Source organism: Apis florea, unplaced genomic scaffold (genome assembly GCF_048593485.1).
Source record: "Apis florea isolate Af1SG1 unplaced genomic scaffold, ASM4859348v1 contig_3_pilon, whole genome shotgun sequence".
NCBI lineage: Eukaryota > Metazoa > Arthropoda > Insecta > Hymenoptera > Apidae > Apis > Apis florea.
The window spans coordinates 119,213-140,892 of NW_028256870.1; the positions used below are offsets into that span (position 1 = coordinate 119,213).

Consider the following 21,680-nt stretch of genomic DNA (forward strand, 5'->3'; position numbering starts at 1 on the left):
ACTATCCGAAAAATCTTCGAGCAAACTTACATTACATCGATCCACATTTCCAAACTTCATCATCTCCGAAATTCCTTCCCCAACGTTCCCAATCACATAACCCCTCGATCTCCCCCCGCCACATCCCCGAATCCTAATATGTCCGAACGAAAGCAAGCGAGCGAGCAGCTTGGAAACGAAAGCAAAGGTCACGCGTCCTGTCCAAGGCTCCGTCAATATTTGACGTAGCGTTTAGAACGTCTGGCGTCTCGGCCGCCAGACAGGACATCCAGGACATCCATGCGCCATTTACAGTGGCCCATTGGACCGGTCGAACGAAAGAAAAACGGAAAACGGAGGCATGGTGTCGCGTTGCCGGCAATTTGGCGAGGGTCGTTCACTTCCTGCTCTCAAGGAGGAACGCTCGGCATTCCGGTCGAGCGCGCGATCAAAGGCGAGAGCACGCGATTTTTTTTTTTCCCCTCTTCTCCTTCTTCTTCTTCTTCCTTTTTTTTTCTCCCCTCTTGCGGAGGCCAGAGATTTCCCTGAAGAGGTTTTGAAAGGCGACCTTCGTGACTCCGCGCGAGCCAACTGTTGTTGGAGTTGGCAGCGGATCGTATATGCCGGCCACGATTCTCCTTATCGAGGAGGGGAGAGGGGAGAGAGAGAGAGAGAGAGAGAGAGAGAGGGAGGGCCGTCTATAGCAGAGAGCTGTATATAGCAGGATCGCGGCATATTATCCTCGATCCTCGAAGACGGCTGTACATACCCCTCTTTCCTTCTTACCTCTCTTTTTACCTGCTCTAGCGCCTGAAAGGGACTGTCAGGTAGCCGAAGCCCTTCCACTCTTCTCGAGATATTTCTGGCTGTCCCTGTTCGACGGATGGGGCCCCTCTGACGTGGCGACAGACTCGATCACGACATCGGTGATCCTTCGAATACAGAGGATACGATTTATGTTGGGGATGGGTAGCGATGGGAGCAAGTGCAGCGTGAACAGAATTGTTTGAAAATATTCCGCGAGTTTTCCTTTGGAGTTTGTATTTCCTCGCAATACGTATTAATCGGTGTCAATAAAACTGTCGATGATTTAAAAATGTAAATTGAGAGATTAATTATTTCATCGATCAATGATTATGTAAGAATAATAAGAATCATAGTAAGTTAGGAATAAGAAGCTATAAAAGTTATAAAAATATATGCTCGCAACTTACGAGAATTATTCTTTTCAATAAATATCAATTTAAATTTCGTAATTAAAAAAAAAAAAAAAACGTATTCGAAAAATTTCTAAACACGCCCGAGGATTAAAACGAGTCGTATATCGATAACCCAATTCTTCATCCTATACCGTGTAAATTGGTTACGCGTATTAACCAACGAACCGCTGAAAAGCTGGCGATCGACGCGACGGAAAAATCGTTGCCTCGAATCCAGCGGGGGGCCAATTCCGCGTTCGTTCACCGGTCACTAAAAATTACAGCACCACTCCGTGAACCGTTCCAATCGATGCCGACTGTCGCGACCGAAAATCCATTCAAATTGTACCGTCGAAGCCGCGACGAGTGTCGCCCGAACCATCAAGTTTCGACGAGTGGCAGGATGAGTCAGCTCTGATTCACCAACGCGGCCAGGGTGCGAATGGAAGATGGAATCTTCGACGAGAAGTAACAAGGGAAAAACGGAGTCATCGGTTCTCACAGTGTGCCACTGTGTTTCACTCGAATGGATGAAATATTCGAGAAATTGTATCAATTCTCTTGGTTCATATAGAAAGAATGATGAAATAATAGCGAATATTAGATAGAGCATTTCAAAACTCGATTACAACGCTTTTATTATTTCTTTCTTACTCGAATTTATCTTCTTCCCTAAATCAAACTCTCAAAGATATTTCCAAGACTCGATCTTCTAACAGAAATAACTCTCACAAGAGTCAATCACAACTCCTCTAAACTATACACTCGATCGAACTTCTCCAAAATTTCTCCCTCCTATTCCACTATCTATCATATTCTTCAATAACAATCGAAAGCTCAAACCTGGTCAAAACCTGGAATAAAATCTCTACAATTCGCAAATTCTCCGCGCGACACTTGATTTAAGGATTTTGGGCAGGTGCACGCGTTCGATCGCATCTTCCTCCGCCTCTCTCGGATAAGCTCGGCCTCCAACGAGCGCGTAGAGTCTTCCTCCTCCTCCTCCTCGACACGAGCCGGTTGCACGATACGTGTGTGCGTGTTCACTTAGGCCGCCGGTGCAGTGGACGCGGTTGCATCGTGGAGTGGAGCGAAAGGGGGCGCGGGGGAGGAAAGAAAGCTGGACGCCTTGGCGGGGAGGGAGAAGATGACGGTGCAGCGCATGCAGCGCGGCAGACAAAAAACGATGAGCCGCGGTGGGGGCCAGACGGGGGGCAAAAACACGCGACGGGCCCCAAACCCAGGCCTCTCTTGTGCCGACTCCCTTGCTACGTGTACAGGCCGCGGTGTGTGTGAGTGCAAGAAGTGGATGCAGTTTAAGCAATGGTGGACAGAGGTGTAGGTCTCACGCACACCGCGATAGAAACCGATTCCGGAGGGTGTCGAATGTTGTGGACCTTGAAGGGGAGGAGTTGTACGTGGTATATTCGAGGTTTGGAAATTGTAATTCTGTGATCCTTGTGAAAGGAAAATTCGTTAGATTGGAAAGAATATTGGATTCGATTTATTGAAAATTGGGACTGGAGTTAATTTTAGATTCGTGTTATATCGTTGAAATTTGAGAGATAATATTAGGAGGAGAGAGGGATAGATGCTTAATTCTTTTTAAATATGCACATAATTCTCTTCGTGAATGTTTTCGTGATCGAAAATATGTGGTTCAGATTTTATCAACGAGCAGAGAAAAGAAAATCTAAATCGCTTTGCACTGTAATTAATTAATGCATTCATTGTCTATTATTGCATCGATGAACGTTTTGATTCGATGAAAAAATAAAAATTATATTTATCATATATAATTCAGATATTTTATCAATAAACAAGGCAAATACCTATTCAATCTCTGTCTTTGAATTTCAAATCGACCATAAGCTTTCCCTCTCTCTCTCTCTCTTTTCCATTTAAAACAAAAGACGGATAATTCGTCAGCATTTCGTTACGCAATACTCGTCACCACGTCCCGGATTTTCGACGTTATGCAGGTGGACAACGGCGGTGTCGTAATCGAGACATGTGCGTGCAGGTGCGACCTTTGATAGTCTTTCTCTATATCTGCCTCTCTCGCAGACGCGTCGATGGCCGATGTACAAACGCCACGTTTCGCAGACAGAAAATATATGGCAATTAACCGGTGTTGTAATCCGTAAATACACGGTCTGACCGGGCTACGATGGCCGCGCCGACGATAAATGGCGAGAACTTCCGCGATTTTTGCATTTCAACCGTGACGAATGTCGCGCGGCTAGACTGCAAATACGAGCGAAACGTCGATTCGAATCCACGCGTGTAATCGGCGATCGCTTCGACCGGTTTGTGAAATATTTATATTCAGGGAAATTTCTGTTTTAAATCGAGCCTGGACTTCGAAATTTACTTCGAACGGTAATTTGAGAATAAACCTATTTTAAATAAACCTATTTTATTCAATTGTATTTAACGACGATCGAGGTGTTTGATCTGTTTGGGGGTAAGAATGTTTGGAAAAATAAGAAACGATTGTTCGATGAAATAAATTTTTCATCGCAATCAAGCGATAACTTATCATCCGGCTAATAAACTACTGCCTCACGATATAATTAAAACTCCATATCCCAGCGTACGCGTAACTAAATACACGAAGATCGTCGCCGAGAATTTCCCTAGCTAGGAATTAACCGCAAATCAGATTTGAAAACTTTTCACCGGCGGTAATTCGCAACTTTTAAAAGGTTACTTTGAAACTGGTCGAAAAACCAATTAAAATGCAAATACACCGGTGTACACACGGAACGCGGGAATCCAAAACCGTTCCTGCTCACGAGTGACATGATATATTCTCTCTCTCTCACTCGCTCATTCTCGAAAGAAGAAGAAGAAGAAAAAAAAAAAAACTCCAAAGAGACACACTGTTAAAGCATTAACATCCCTTCGCTCCATAAATCACAGCTCCATTCCCCCCTTTGGCAATTAGTATTTCCACGTTGGTCTTACGTGGAACCAACTTTAAATTTTACGCAACGAAAACAATTAACGGATCACCATTAATGTCCGTTACCCAACCCCCTCCTCATAACTCTGTGCAGCATAATGGCGCAACGATGATCGACAGACCGGCGGCCATTGCTCGCCGCGAACTTTCCTAGGAAAGAGAAATTAATTTTCCCCGGGGCGCGGGCTACAAGCTTCTTTATAAATTATTAAAACTTTCGCGCCGGGCTTCTCTTCACCGTCGAGGTTATGTATATCCGCCTTTGTCGGTAAGGCCCTCATGAATATGTACCCGAGAGCTCTCTGTAACTGGGTGTCGGCAGTTTTTCTTTTCTGAGCTGAGCGGCCAACTTTGTTAATCCGCGATACGGAAACCGTTTTGCATTTTGATATCGCGAACAGGGTACACTTGCTCCTTGTCACGAACGGGAGGAACGAAAGGTTTGAGGTTAGGTTTCTTCCGAGTCGGAGAATCTTAGTTCTCGTAGATCTGAAAATTTCACCTTTTTTCAATTCGTCGCGCCTCGAGTTCACTTTTGTCTCGCTCTGTAAGTTAAATTTAAAAGAATGTATTCGTTACAGGGGATGTTCGAAAATATTTAAGAGACAAAGCAAGTATGTAAAGTTGACACGCGAAATTGTCGATTGAGACTTCGTTGTCAAGCTGTATCAAGTAATTCTGTAGAGACTCGTTTGTTATCGAAAATTCGTAATATTCGCAATAATAATTGGCAAAAATATCCACGAATCAATTATAAAATTGATTCGTGGCTTAAAAATCAAAATTAGAAAAGTCGAAGCCGCGTTGGTAAAAATATATATTTCCATTTAAATTACATACGTACGTCGTATCCTGTTTTAAAATTCAAATATCCAAAATATAGCGATTGAATTTCCATTAATTATACGAGATCGATTTATTCACACAGTTATCACTGGTCAAAATCGCACAGGTATATGTATATTTAGCCATGGAACGTTGCACGTGTCGCGTGTTTTTCCTCTCACGTATATAACCACAAATATTACACTGTTTAGAACCAGCGAACCAAATAATTCTCATTAATTACACAAGTGAACACAATAAACTTTATCTACACCTCACTCACCAAGTTTGAAGCTATGATTGCTCATTGAAGCAACAACGAGAATCTTTCTCTTCGTATCCCCTGTGTTTTGAAAAACTTTTCGGTTTATTAATGTTTCTCCACCACCTCTCTTCGCGCCTCTGTTGTCATCATAATGAACGGCTCTTTAAAACGATAAATATTATTATCGTATCATAAGTCAGTTGCTTTTCATTGAATATCGAAGAAGATTTCTTAAAAGAAGTTTCGCAATGAAAGATATTTCCTATCATCCTTTCCCCCTGAAAATAAAATATTTTAAATTTGAAAATTCTAGTATTATTATTGATTATTTGACTTTTGCTTCGATAAAAACGTAGCTCTAAAAACTATATATAAGTGAATTACAAACGAATGTCGTCTGCACGAAAACGAAAAGTGTGCAAATATAGCAACTCGTGAAAGTATTCGCGAATATTATCACGAGGAATTTATCTAAACCCAAAAATCCTAATTTTAATAAAACTTTACGGATCATACATGCATATAATTTTCCTCTCGAAGTTTCAACGTTGCTTCATTATCGTACCAAATAAAAAAAAAAAATTTCAATCGCACTAAAATCTTTTGTTCTTTTAACAAAAAAAATATATAAAAAAAAAATATCACTATTCGATGCGCGTATTTTCATTGTTAATAGTTTTATTTACAGCGTTTAAACAATACTTTCATGATCCATTGTACGCATGATATATACGGGTCGACCGATGTCATCGACAGATGGTCCCGCATATACGGGTAATAAGACATTGAAATATATTTTCAACCATGGGTGAGCAATATCGATCGCGACGCGAATGTTTAACTATAATAAGTCGAGTAAGGGATCGGTTGGGAGATCTTATTCCCAGGGCTGGACAGGGAGGGGGGAAGGAAAAAGGGGATCATTCGTAAAAATTACAAATCCGCCTGTCCACGTAGGACCTCGTAAATCCATTTAATCTCAGCGGAGATTTTTGATGGATCGTTCTTGATCCATTACTATTTTGCCAACGTTTTGCCATGGTATTACGGGAGTTGCGAATTATTTCATTTTCTTTTTTTATATATATTTTCGAAAGAAAATGATAATATTTTTAAATGTAAAAAAATTTGAAGGTAATTTGAATCGTCTTCGATATACACATATATATTTTCTTTCTTGAATCTTTAAGGTTTAAACAAAAATATGAAATCATCAATCTACGTATTAAATTAAATTAAATTGCGAAATTTGATATTATACATCTACTAAAATAAATCACGAAATTCCTGTCTCTCACGAGCGCCCAAAATACTTTTCATCAAAGTATAAAAATCTCAAAAATTGGTATGACAAAGTATGAGGTGGATGGTTCAGACCGGATGTTCACCAGACGGAAAGAATATCGCGCATTCTCAAAGGGGTCGAGGCTGGTTCAAAGGAACGAATACCGGTGGCGAGTATCTTTTCGGCATTTTTCTTCGATTTTTCCCGACATAATCGGTCGGGGAGGGTTCGTGGACGGATCGAGAGGCGAAATCCGGTTCCCATCTCCACTCGATTCGTCTCTGCCCTTCTCGTCCGACTGGCCAACGACGAAACCTGGGTCGAACACGTGTCTCATAGGCATGAAAACTTTACGATTTTTCGTATCACGTTTTCATGTTACAACATTGAAATTCAATTCTGTCACGCGCGAAGTTCGATATTCTTGCATGATATTCTTGAAGCTGCAGAATTGATTTATTAGGAATTGATTGTGTTTAAAAATTGATTAATTGAGAAAAACTTGATATAATCTGTTAGATCCAAAAACAGATTTCGAATAGAATACATCCATCATTTATCATCTGTGCAAAATTATTTCATTATTATGCATCATTAATTTAGATTTTGTTGTAAACAGTTTCTTGTATTCAAATTGTATATAATTCAATTTGTATTATTAAAGAATTATATAATATAAAAGATATTTGACTTTAATTCATATTTATTTCATCGTAGTTTTTGTTTTAATGTAGATATATTTTATTATTCGTTATATTTTTGCTTGCAACCAGATTATAACAAATTTAATGCGTGTCATTTTATTTAAAATTTCCAAACTTTCAAACTTTTTTACGACAATGAATCTAAAAAAAGAAAAAAAAAAACTACTTAAAATATTACAAACTCAAGAGTTCAAAAACATCAATTATCACATTAATCTCTTTTAATACTTTTAATCTAGAATTTCGCTACAACACAAAGTCTTCTGTATATCTCTGAAGGAAATCTGCGAAACAAGAAACTGGCAACATCTACTTTTTCCAGGTTTTATCTTTTCCGATCAGAAGCAGAGTTCCGGAAAGACTTTCGAAACGACAAGAGGATAGAGAACGACGCGTAAAAATCCTAATATGACGTGGCTAATTAAAATTGCCACGTCGAGCAGACGATGTTATCGTTGAAAAGTTGTTCTGCTTTCTAAGCCTGCCTGGAAACGAGGCCATGCACCCGCCTATGTTTAACGCCTTCCGTTTTCCTTTTCCTTCATTTTTCACCACTGACGATAACGAGAATTTCCCGTAGAATTGTCGTAACATTTCAAAACGAACGCGATAAAACCGTAGAAAAATTGATTATCTAATTGAACAATCGAACATCACCGCAATTAAAAAGATCACCGTTAAAAAATTAAAACATCGACAAATTTCACGAGCTACGAAAATTGCAATTTACGTTCCTTCAGATCTTCTCTAAACCACGCGAAAACAGACAGAGGTTTCGCGAGACGAGAGATGTGTTTTCCACGGATTCGTCGCCCAGGCTGCACACGAGCGCGTTCATTTCGCTACGTGACGATGCAGAAAGCGGGAAGAGAAGGAAGGCCTCGTTCTTATCTAAGCCTTTCTCGCGCCGTTTCTCCTATCTGGGTCACAGGACAAAGAGCACGGCCGGAGCTGGCTGCCTAGACGTTCCACTAGGAGAGTGGATCGTGCTCCAGGGCGAAATGGGAAAAGAGGAGAGCGGAGCGAGGTCGAGTACCGAGAAAGAGAGACGCGGTTCTTGGTAGATCTTCCTTACGGTAGAGACTTTCGCTACGGCTTTTTCCACGCGCGCAAAAAACACGCTTGCAACGCGTGTTTCCAGGAAATTAACGCCGGTATTTACGAGAGGATGGGATGGAAATAAATAATCCGTGAGATGGAGCACAGTGAGATCGTTGTTGCAACACTACTTGCTGAGAAACTGAGCTAGATGGCGTGGTGGTGTTACGCGGATGTAAAATGGATGCCGAGTTGGTTCCTATTTTTAAGAAATTTGATAGAGGATGGAAATAAATGATATCGTAGAAATCGTAAACGATAAAATTCGTTTCCATTGCCTCTTAAAACATCGCGTTACGGCATTGCGAATACGCATAGTGTTGATTTTTAAAGTTTTCGAACCTTTCGTGGGTATTTTGTGAAAGTAGAATGGAAATAAATCTCCCAGTTATGGCGTATTGCTTCTATTTTTAAAAATTGAAGGATAATCCTCGAATAATTTGTATTAATTTCAATCTTAGATTAAAAATCCATCCACGAAAATGTTATTTCACACACGTAAAACTGAACGTAAACGCAGAAGACGTTCATTAGGAGCCTCCTATCCAATCCCTGGCTGATCAACCTCCTAAATCTTTAAACGTCTCTGTGTAGTTTTAATGCGAACTCCCATCAAACCTAACATCCCTCGCTTCTAAGTTTGATCACCTACTCGAGGATCCATCCATGTCGCGCGATTAAAATTTCACGGGGATTATCAACTCGTAATTTACGCCCTCCCCTCCTCTCCAACTGTCCAGACACCTGTGCAACACGAAATAAAAGAAAGAAAGAAGAAAAAGAGGCCGAGAAAAATGTCTCGACCCGATGCTCCATCTTGTCACGGGCAATCAGGGACGTGTCATCTGAAAACGAGGGGATCTCCTACTCGAAAACCTTCACGTTCGCGAGATAAGCCTATAGATATATCTCGGAGGAGCACGCAGGAACGCCGAAATACCAGCGTGCACATCCTATCCCGTGGCCCATAAACACGAGCCCCGCCAACAATGCACGCGCGAGCGCTCTCTTTTTCTTCTCTCTCTCTCTGTGTTTCCCGCCTCGGTGACAAAGGAATTACGATCGACGCTAAAACGCGGATCTCGTAGTAAAGATGGCAGGGTCGAGATAAGAGGCGAAATGTCGAGGGACATTACGCCCCTGTTCGCGAGCTTTAAGCCGCGATCGCGCCTTAAAATCGAGATCGCGATGTTGCGACGAATCAAAATCTTATTTTTTCGACGAGAAAGAATGAATATCCGACAATTTAAGTAGACAACGAAAGTTAGAACAGTAGTATGTATTTGATTATTGAATTATCATCTGTCAAATTTTCGAATTTTCGTAAACGGTGATAAGTAAATAAGATTCTAAAATCCAAGAAACTATCGACCATCCGTCGAATTCTGAATATATTTCTAGAAATCTACACTGTTGTTTCAAGATCGATCCGAATCAATCTTAGATAAATTCAGGCAAAAATTAAGAAATAAGCACGATTATGGGAAATTAACAGGAATTAGCGGGAAAATTAGCTAGAATTTGCTTGCAGAAAATCTTGGCAAAATCGTTAACCTTTATACCCCCCTTTGATTCTTTAACAATCGGAATAATATATTCACGATGCACGTTCTACTTGTGCAACAACGTGGGCAGAGTCGATGACAACCACGATACGTGGTTCCAGTGATCATAATTCGTTGCTGCCTTCCTGGGCAACACACGATTTCGCGGTGCAACGTTCGCAGTACGAATGAACGGATATCGCAGAGACATCAGGCCAATTTATCTGGCGTCCGATCTTGAGCGTAGGATGTGCTCTTTTCAAGATTGGAACTCTGGATGCTCGTTAATGATACGGAATAGTGAATTTCGAGAAGCGTGTCTGCCGGTTCATGGTAATAATGGGATTGTTGGAGGTTGAATAAAAGGTAAGGGCACGAAATAAAGGCTTCAAGTCGTTTTGAGAACGACTCCTTTTCGCGGTGACTTCCTCTCGAGAAAATTCGAGAAACGCAATTCGAAAGCGCGTACGAAGTTCGTTTGGAGGAGTAATGAGCCAACGGATGTAATAATAAGTTTGCCATATAATAATGTAACAAGAGATTGGGAGCAATTTTCAGAACAAGTTTATTCGCAAGGAGGACGAGAATTACTAGAGATTATAATCTACAATTCTCGTGGAGAGTTACTTACGTTTCGTCTTGGAAATTTATAAGAAAGGCAGGACTCGTTACGTGTACCGATAATCTTCTAAAGGTATCTATCCTGATACCTTTAAATTGTAAAGCGAGAACGAAGTAAATTTTACACAGTCAGTAAATATTCTCTTATGGAAGCATAAGATAACACGATGGATAGGATTGGAACAACTTACACAATAAAATAAATATTCTGAACAAGATATAAAAGTGTTTCGTTTAAGATATAGGAGACCAGCATAACTGTACCCTCCTGAAAGAAGTTGAAGATTGTAAAATAATCAGATTTAAAGAGTACTGGAATCTCTATCAGATAGGAACAGTGTTTCCATAAGAAAGAATAAAATGGATAAAATCTAGTTGCAAGAGGAATATATGAAGATCAATACTTTTAACTTTACCACTTTTTTTTTCTACAAAATCTACTATTCACAAGAAAACTAACATCGTATATTGCAAAAATATTATAATCTTAATAATATAAGAATCATGATGAATTAGAGGAGGATCGAGGATTCCGCGATAATAATTAAAAAATTCAACGAACACGATTCAAAAACAAAATACACTCTGTGTATTCTCTTAAAGAATGGCTAATTAATCAAAATATCAAAACATCGAAAAAGACCTTTCTTAATAATTAATAAAACGTACGAATCACAGGTGATAAAAAGAAAAGTTCGAGGAATTCATCACGTTCGTGCTATTATTAAAAGGCCAGAACCTTTTAATAATTAACAAAAAAGTGAAACACGAAACGAGTATCATGGACGAATCGAAGGAGAGGATCGAGAAAATCCAGCGTGTTGTTCTACGGGAAGATTCGCCTCGTCTAATTGATGCCTCTGGTCCCGTTAACCGGTCGAGGCGTACAAGAGAGAAGGAACAGAGGCTGGAAAGCGGAGAAAATAGAAGACGAAGAGGATTCCTCCACGCGTCGTTGATTTCGAGGTTAACCTTTCGGCCTACACGAAGCTTGTGCACGAGATCTAACGGACCAAGGACGATTTTCCGTCTCGCTTGTTACCGATGGAATTTCTGGATTTCAGAATCATTGTCGATTCGTGAGAAATGTGCAGAAAAAGAAACGAGTTCTCTTCTTATTGCAATAATTATCTATTTATCCAAGGAATTAACCTTTCATCGCTCCCTTTGTGGTAGAAAAGTATACGACGAAATGATTGTTAAGATTTAAAGAATTATAATACGTTAATTATCGTAATGCTGCGTTTGCCAAATTCACGACACGACAAAATCGTACCGAAAAAACTATCGATCGTGAAACTCCAAGACGATTGACCAAATGTATTCAATAACGATATATGTAGAGGAAATAAATCATCCTGATGCAAATGATATACATATGCATCAATATATTAACTCTTGGTAGAGAAACGTTCGAAGAAGAAGAATAATTCAAAAAAGGAACGGAATCTATCAAAAAGACAGTCAAGACCGACAACTTCTTCATCAAATACTTAGCACTCAATGACGTATTACTTGGAGCACGAAATCTCTTTCGTGAACAGAAAAAAAAAAGAAAAGAAAAAGAAAGAAAGAAAGAAATGGAGCCATTTCCTTCCATTAAAACCTTCGTGAAAAATCAAAACCCGATATCGCGATCATCCCTGGCCAAACGAATCGTGACACGTAGTTTCGGTTCGTGGAAAGAAAGAAAGGAAGGAAGGAAGGAAGGAATCGTATCGCGATTCCGTCGTTTCCTCGTTAATACGACGAGGAGAGAGGTGGTGCATTGACGGGAATGATGAAAAGGAAGGAGAAGGAGAGAAGGATAGGCGCGGTGGTAAGATGAAAACCGTGCACGATCCAAAGGGATGGAGCACATGGTGTATAGAGAGGCTGGACGAGATTCTCCCTCTCTCTTCCTCCTCTATTGTCCTCTGGTTGCACGGGGCTCCTCGTTAGGGGATCCTTAACGATCGCTCTTCACCGAGAGACGGCTCCGTAGTTGTCGTCCAAATCGTCGTATCGTCGATCTTAACGAGACTCCTAGTTTATCTGGCAGCCAGGGCGCGAGGAACGAGTTTGCCACCATCTCGGCTTTTATCGCCGCGAACGGGCAACGAGGAGGCAAACTTTGAGGAGCGTGCCTTCTGTCCGCTGGCGTGATGCGACGGATGAGACGACGAATCGATACTCTTTTTTTCGTCGAACGAGCAGACGAAACGTTTGGATAAACCGTGGATTCGGTTCCGTTCGAAGATTTTATCGAAGGATATTAAATCCGCCTCGATATAATTACACGTGTCGTACACTTGGAGCGCGCTTCTGCGATGAACACCGCTAATTGTAAATATTTATGTGTACATTTGAGTAATTCCAGCGACAAAGTTTCGTTTCTTCTTAATTTTCATGCTTACATACGCGATATAATATAATATAATTCCAAATCATCGCGTTCACTCGACGATCTTATCCTAAAACAATGGATGCACGATGGATTAAATTATTCTTCAGATGTCCATTTGAAAAATAATATATTTTTACCCTCGAAATCCACGCAATCGCGAGGGCTAAGAGACATCGATATAACGAAATATCGCATCTCAACAATGGGAGGAGGCAGGAGAATCCCAAGGCTCGGTGTTTGAAAAATAGAAGAAGCGTGTATCGCGATTTAAAAATAGGTCCCCGCGGACAATGCGAGTCGCATTCTGCAACGTAATTATCTATTTATTAAGTGCGTCACCGGTGTTCGACGAGGCGCGGAGAACAAAGAGAAGGAAACGAGGCGGGGTAACAATGGGCCGATAAGCATCTAGATGCAACCGAGCGTGCAGAATGCAGCGTGGATCACCGTATGACCCGCCGCCGGTGGTTGCTGTCATTTCGTCCGTGTTGTACGTCATCCACGTTCTCCACGTACGTCTCGACGCCGACTGTCGATGAGCGTGCAAGATCCCTTCGACACGATCGAGATATCGGGCGAATGCCTCTCCCTTTTCGCCAGCATAAGTCAGTTCCTTTGTGCCCACCGATGGGATCGTGATCACTCGTGAAAATGGGCTCACTCTTGTTCACTTTTCGCTTCGTTATAATTGTACGTGCACGGGAGAAAAAATATATCGAAGTATTTAACGCTTGTCTTCTGCGAGGAATAAATTCTGACATTGGTGAAAGTTTCTGCGCGTAATGCGAGTGCAACGAGTAGTAGTTTGTGTAGTTTTTTTATGTAGTCATGTACATGTTTTTACAGGTAAACCCGAGTTTATGGATCCATCAATTTTAAATTAATTAAGAACTAATGTTTGAAAATTATTGTGCATATTTGAAAGATAAATACCTTCGGTTGTTGAAATGTTTAACTTTAATAAATATTATAAACCTGTTTAGTTGCCATTAATCATAAAAGAAAAATAACAATTATCCAATCTCTGTTAATTATTAGGTGTAAGTAAGTTTTATACTATAATTTGTCTGTTCGTCGATTTTGAAAACTATTTGAAAAGTCATTATATCATTTTTGTTTCTTTGAAAATGATAAGAATTATTTCTCTTCCACTGGTTTGTATAAATATTATCCAACCACTATTCTTCCAAAGTTTCGTAAGATTTTACTATCTTGGCATATGGTGGATTCCAAAGTGTGTATTTTATTACGAATCTGTTTCGTAAACTTCTTTAATATCACATATTATAGTTTTCCTTCCGTTTCGAGGCAAATCACGTGTGTGAAATCGTAGAAGTTTTCACGAAATTTTTATGGAATTTTGTATTTATATAAGATCGATATTCCTGAACGGACACTGGTAGTCCGATTAAAATTTTTCTAATCTCCTAGAAACGTGCGAATGATTGATTATCAGGAAATTCTTTATTAAAATATTCTTCGAATTAAATTCAGGAAAATAACATAAGATGTGCGTAACACAACAAGTAAGATTCATAATTAACTGAGATGAATTACAATTCAACAAAAACAATTTGTAATAATTTCAATAATTTACCTTTCAACACTTTGAATTTAATATTCCTAAATTCAAAAAACACCTTGAGAACTTTCACCATTGAGAGGAAAAACTGGTGGAAACATTGTGGAAAAACATTGAACAACAACCATCAATCTCCTCGTGGAAAACTTCCACTCTCACCGAGAATGTGTGCCTTAACAGTTACGTATCGTCTCACAAATATGGGATTACAGTTTCATAGCTTCTCACCTCATCCCCTCCCCTCCCCCCTCGAAGAGGCACGACTCGGAGGTCGCCAGGGAGACCTGTCAGAGAGAGGGTAACGAGAAGCACGTGGAAAGGAGGGAGCTCCATCGCTCAAAGACGTGCCCGTAAGAAAAATCCAACGCCCACACAACCTATCCGGCACGTGTGGGTGGGCATTCTGTGCGTGCACGAAACGGCAGAGTAAAAAAGATAGGTCGTCCACGGCCTGGTGATGTACCGTTGAATCGTGTCTGGAAGAATGGAACAGGTTAGATGAAGAGCAATTGGGGGAGAGGGAGGAAGAAAAGGAAGAGAAGAAGAAGGAGAAGAAGAAGAAGAGGAAGAAGAAGAAGAAGAAGAAGAAGAAGAAGAAGAAGAAGAAGAAGAAGAAGAAGAAGAAGAAGAAGGTGGTACCGCCAGGTTGAGAGGATCGAGGCTGGCCAAGGCCAGAACGTCGTGGAGCCGGATTATTTTTAGCGCTTCCTACTATTGTGCAAAGCACAAGTCTGTCAAGTGTCTAGGCAGGCCGCCTCAACGAAACGATCTACACTCCCTGAGACTCCCTGTTGTCTGTTGCTGAACGCTAATTCCTGTCGTTCTTTATGCTCGGTGTGTAAGTACAGATTGTGTGCTTGCACGTATGTTGAATCATTTTCTTTCAGCACTTTCGAATTAAGATCGATTCGAGTGGTAATTAATCCTTCTATTTTCCGGTTAATATGTGGAGCTTTGAACGTTTTGGTAGTCGATGATCAGGTACATATCTAAAAATGAAAATAGAAATTAATTAAAAAAAAGAAAATATATAAGTCGAAGATTTGAAGAAATGATAATACGATAAAAGTGTTTCAAATTTGACGCAATATTGGTTGCATACCATAATACCATAACAAAGAGGATCTTTCCAAATCTTTCCAAAGTCCTGGTAACCTTTCAAAAGCTTACAAAAAATATAGCTCCAAATAAGAACCAATCTAAATCTCAGATTTCCTTAACGCATCCCAAGAGGCAAGTTTCATCCGCTCGACGAACACGAATTTGTCCTTACAAGGTACCGCAGTCGCGATTAGACGATTTACTTAAAACCTCTTCTCTCTCTTTCCCTCTCTCTTATCCCGCAACTAGGCTAAGGCCATGCGTCCTGGAATCCAATGTATCTTTAGAAAAGACGTTCCTCCTCTTCTTCTTCTTCTTCTTCTTTTTCTGCTCACGTACACGTCGATTGTGTTCCATTTAACGAGGCCTCATTTGTCTCTCTCGCTTGTTCTCGATCCTCTGTCGTTCGGATCCCAGGCGCCGTGACTTCGTGGCCTTCCGCCTCCCAATCGGTCGCGCGATTAACTTCACGTGCCTTCCACGAGTTTTTCCAAACGAGCTTACAGGCCGCGAGACACGCACTCGCGCATATTTATGAGTCATAGTCTCGATCGAATCATTGTCTGCGATTGGCAGACACACTTTCTGACATAATAACTGTTGAGAATCGAGAACGTTGCTGATGATGAAATTGGATGATTGGAAATTGGTTACGGAAGAATATTTTTTGCGATTACACGAGTAAGATTTTTTTGTTTTTTTATTTTTTTTTTTTTTTGTATAAATATTCTATCGTTTTGGAATGTGTTAATGATTCGTGAATAATAACATTTTTACCGAGAATTTTAATACGCGCGGATATTTTATTCTGCTAATATTACTTATTTGAATTTCATCGATGATTAACGTATACGGAAATTAAAGATGAATTAACGATAAGGATAGATCGAGGATACATCGGTAATTATTTTTTATAAAATTGTACGATTTGTACAATTTCAATTTTGCGTTATATATTCGTATTATCGATAGACTTGACTCGATTATCGGTTTGGAAGAGGATCTTTTATTATTCGAAATAATTCCAGTTTAGTTTGTGTATTAGATATAAATAGATATACAAAGACAATTGAAAAAAAGGGAAATAGAGTTCACACACGGTGTTCCAAATTAATTAATTTTATTTTCTTCTATAAATAATAATACGACAGAGAAATAACGTCGTGTTATTTCAATGTTCTAAATTCCAAATATTCGTAAAAATGAGAAAATTATTATATAAACATTTCTCTGATTCATTATCTAACACTTTTCTGACCCAATTCCTCTTCAACGACAATCGGAATAACACCGAACAAATTCAAATCTAAAATTTGGCACGGTTCCAAACTTACTCAAAGATACCTCATAAAATTACCAACCACTTAATCTTCTCAATCATCACAACCCCACATTTTGAATCTCTGAACCTTCCTTCCCCAACGAACTCCGCAACTTCCTCATAACAAGCATCAGTATAACCAAGAAGATTTACAAGAAGAATCATTCCCGCGTCGCTTATCACGAGGCGAAACCTTGAGACACTTACTTACTCTTAAATACGACGTGTATCCGTTCCAAGGACAATGCAATTGAATTGAATTATTTCCCCTCTCGCGAGGCGCAAATTCGAAACTGCATCATCCATACAACATTCCAAAGCTTGGCCATTAATGACCATTGAACGAGAATTAACTCAAACAATTAAATTTAAAATGCTCGAATAATTTATATCCTCCTTGTATATTTAATCTTTGCTTTGAACGAATGATAGATTACTCGAGCAATTATAGTCGAAACAAAAATTTCATTCCTGGATGATTGGAAATAAAATTTTGTCTATCTCTGTTCCACCTCCTCATCGGTACACGGGCACCGAGCGAGCGAGAGGTCGGACGGTGCACAGGCGCGTGCAATTGCGAGCATTGCTACAATGAGTACGCGCGAATGAGAGAGCTCGACAGAGTGGAGATGCGGGACAGAGAGGGGGGGAGGGAAAGCGGAGCCAGACACGGAGACGCGTGTTTCGAGCTCCTCCGTGCCAAGAGGAACGTCTGTCTGGTCGAGGAGAAGGCGTTCTTCGTGTGTTTGTTTGAGAATGCGGTAGATGCAATCGAGGTTTACGTAATGGCGACGTGACGGCCGAGGATGAGAGACGTAATAACGGGGAGGCCCAATGACCCGGTTCCACGGTCGCTCGACGAAAACACACAGAGGAGAGAAGGTTGAATTCAATTTCCCCTCCCCAAAATCAATAGGGGCGGCGAGTGAGCACCACGTGGCTCTCTCACGCCTACGAACAAAAACACGGGGGGTTGGAAATGGGGGAGAAAGAGAGAGAAAGAGAGAGGGAAGGTGAAGCGGTTGGATGATATATTGGATCGTGGAATCTGCCCTCCGGTCGCGGTGTTGGAAACCGTTGTTTCGACAACCCCCGTGGAAATGGTGGGAAAAAAAGAGATGATTAAAGTTGATTTTTCGGTGTATGGGGTCGCGGTTTCACGGATTATAGTTGAAGAGTTTGAGGAGGAGGGTTGAAAGAGAATCGGTGCATGGTGAATTTCCGGGTTTTAGTTTTCGATTTTGAGTCGAGATTTAAATTTTTCCTGTAATTATAAGAATTGTCTTTTAAAAATTTGCAAATATCAAAATTTACATGATAAAAATAAATAAATTTATACGAAGTGTGGACAATCATTCTTTCGTTTCAGTAATTCGTATCACGAGCGTCCCTTTTTCTTAAAAATCGAACAAATAAATTTCGTGTTATTCAATCCAGTTAATCCTAAACAATGAAATTCCATTTTCAATAAGTTTTAAAGTATTCGTGCTTAAAAAATGTGCTAGAAATTCGTTAAACAAACCGAATTACGTAAAATGGCGAGTCTCCGCCAGTACTTGGAAACTGATTACAATTTCCAGGAACGTCCTCTGGCCTCGAGACACGAGGAAACGAGTATGGAACGTCGCTATGGCCCACGCGTGACTGCGTGTAACGTTATCGTGTTAAGTGTTACGTGTTAACCCGGTGTTAAGAAGCGCGACTTTAAACGAAGCGAGCCCGGATATGCTGTTGTTAGACCAGTTTTACATAAGGCTACCATGTCGATGGAAGATCAGAGATGATACGAACTCATGATTCATCATCAAAGACGATCGACGAATCCTGCGATCGAACTTTACATTCGTGATTGCTGTTCGCAATAATGGCGTACGATCGATCTTGGATATCGATAAATAATTCAGATGTTCACCGATTTTTTTTTTTTTTTGCGATGAAACATATTTTTCAAATTATAATAAAATTCTTCGATATCGTAATCATGTAATAAAATTCTTTAATGTATAGATCAATCGATATATAAAAATCAATTGCCCCGATGATTTTTAGAAAATTTTATATCAATCGCATGATAAATACTGACAATTGTCACGTGTAAAAAAAAAAAACTACTCTATCTCTAATCGAATAATAAAACAAGAAAGAAAAAAGTAGTTAGAAACGGTGAAAAAAACCATTTTCCTCTTATTATCCAGTTTGCCTATAATGCCAATGTGTATTAATATTCACAACCGGAGATGCATTTCACATACAAGCGTTAAAAAGAAGGGAACAACAATACGTCCAAGTATCGATCTCGAAACAGAGAGCATCTCTGTTGACAAATATACCAAGCATAATATAATAAGGAAGGGGAATAACAATACGTCAAATATTTACAAACACGTGATTTCTAGCGACGAATACAAGGAATCATGGACGAGGAGCGTGGGCCGCGAGTACATACGCGATAAAGTACGAAATAATTGTGTCGTTTTCGCATTGTTTGGTCCACCACGTGGCCGTTTCGTGACGACCATTCACGAGTACACGATATTATTCACGAGGCGTTTAGAATTGAATGCCTGCGAAGAACTTAAAAGGGGGCCGAGAGGGGGGGACAACGTCGATGTAATGCAATGCAATTGGCCTTGCGAGGTGAACGTACTCACGGATGATTCGAGGCATACTGCACAGCCGATGCACCGGTACAGGACGAAATCGTGCTTTCGAGGTCTTCGATCTCTTTGTAAACGACGCATTAAGTTGCGTCCTAATATCGATGTAACAGCGAATACACTCGTAAATTGTGAAAGATTTCTATTTTACCCGTGCTGCCGTTTCGATTAATTTTCTATAAACATCTTTATAGAATTTAAAGAGCGTGTAATTTATAGATAAAAAATTCTGAAAAGAATTTTGCGATAATTTGCGATGGAATTTTTTATGCTCCATTTGCGTAATTATAATTGGAATATTTACAATTCACATTAAATTTAAATTTTAATGAATACACATTAATGTGCACTTTGTTTTGCATATTTTGCGCTTTTTAATACATTTTATACATTAAATTATTATAAACGCATATATTTAACTACGTGCTATCAAAATATACAGATTAATTATGATAATCAATATTTATTTGTTTGATATTCTTTTTTTTTTTCAAAATTAGTAACCGAATTAGTAAAATTTGTATTTGCGTAAAAATATGGTTTCCATTAGCATAAGCGTGCGCAATGTCCAACTATGACGCATAGTAGATAAATTTTATCAATCTATTTGTCATTCGCAGACACTATCGCGAGTATTATCATAAAAATATTCTCACAAGTCGAGACAGAAACCTGTGCAACCTCTGCTAAAACCACTTTAGTCTGAGGAGTTTCGACATCACTGCGAGACCTCTAGCCAAAGTAATAACCGTACTTTATACCTAACATAAAATGAGCAAAAAAAAAAAGAATGATAAAAAAAAAATTAGAAGAAAAAAAATTAATCTTCAACTTGTATATAATAACATTTTTCTAAACATTCTATGCATATTTATGAGATAATGCCATTTCCACGAGGTGCCTTCGATTCCCTTAGGGCAATCAACTGGCCATGCAAGAAAATTATTCCTGCATCATTATTTACATCTCCATTTTAATCAGCTTGCAATTCTATTACATCATCGAATAAAACGTCGAATGGTAAAAAATGGAATATTATAATTGGTCGACATTTTCTCTCCTCGCTACGAAGATACAAAGCATTGCGAAATCGGTAAGATTCGTTTGGCAAACCTGTTCACCCATCGTAGTTATAAAATATATATATAAGATATATATGTATAAGAAACATATCTAACAATGCAAGTTTCCTTGATAGGAGAACGATGAGGAATTAAAAGATTCGCAAAACGGTCTGAAAGATTACGATAGAGGCTGTCTGCACGCTTATGATTCTTCTATTGTGTTGCAACACGCCCAACGAACGAGAGATCCGGCTTCGAATCTCTAGCTTCGTGTCTTGCGTCGGTGATGGTTAACCAGTCGTCGCGATCTGGTCTTTACAAGTTGTTAATGAGTGACAATATATTATAGAACAGTGTTTCCCAACTTCTTCTTCTTCTGGAGACCTATATTCTTGCATTTTTAACGAAGTAAATTCTATCTCTATACCAGCCATCGTCGATCTTCTTGATATTTTTGTTTTAGGAATGTATCTGGTAGAAAAAGGATGATCAAAGTCCGTCAAATACAGCAAATATGAAGAAAATGATGAAAGTTTCTCGGATGATTTAACGTATATTTATAACGTTAACACGTATCGTAACGTTAGCTACGCCCACGGGGGGGTGGAGTTTGACCTATAGCGATGCAATCTTCCCTAGTTTTATCGCCACTCGACTCCTACGTGTTCTCTTTATTGCTAGCTGATTATCTGGGCCCCGTTGCACAATAATTTGCCTATTAATAATGTTGTAATGTAGTATAGAATCTTGTTGCAATGCAAATAAACGCATAATATAATTCGATAGATTTCATAAAGTGAAATGAATTTTCATATTAACTATATCCTTGTATAATATTTATGCAACATGGTTTCCATATAACACGATTCTCATTCAATTTGTATCAATCCATTTATAATGCAACATCAGTGGATACATAGTATAACGTACAACACGATTTCGACGTAAATTTCAATAACACGCATCATGCGTTTTCGTTTCTTAATATTACCTCAACTTGCACAAATAAATAATCGTATTCGAAAAAAAAAAGAATATTCAATTTCAATCATTCTCTTCGCCGATGTTCTATCAATCACAT

The 21,680-nt window shown here is 39.4% G+C and overlaps 1 protein-coding gene and 1 long non-coding RNA gene across 3 annotated transcripts in view; both read right to left on the minus strand.

Moving 5' to 3' along the window:
* Nucleotides 1-21,680, minus strand: part of LOC100869791 (uncharacterized) — a 158,154-nt gene that overhangs the window by 109,784 nt on the left and 26,690 nt on the right. The window lies entirely within an intron of this gene.
* On the minus strand, nt 13,950-16,052 carry LOC147656082 (uncharacterized). Of its 2 annotated transcripts, XR_015295089.1 has the most exons (5): nt 15,897-16,015; nt 15,559-15,822; nt 15,096-15,445; nt 14,472-14,932; nt 13,950-14,301 (listed from the first exon to the last, which is right to left on the minus strand). It is a non-coding gene; the product is annotated as an uncharacterized LOC147656082 (long non-coding RNA). The 2 variants fall into 2 exon arrangements; XR_015295088.1 differs by having other exon boundaries at nt 13,950-14,932; nt 15,897-16,052.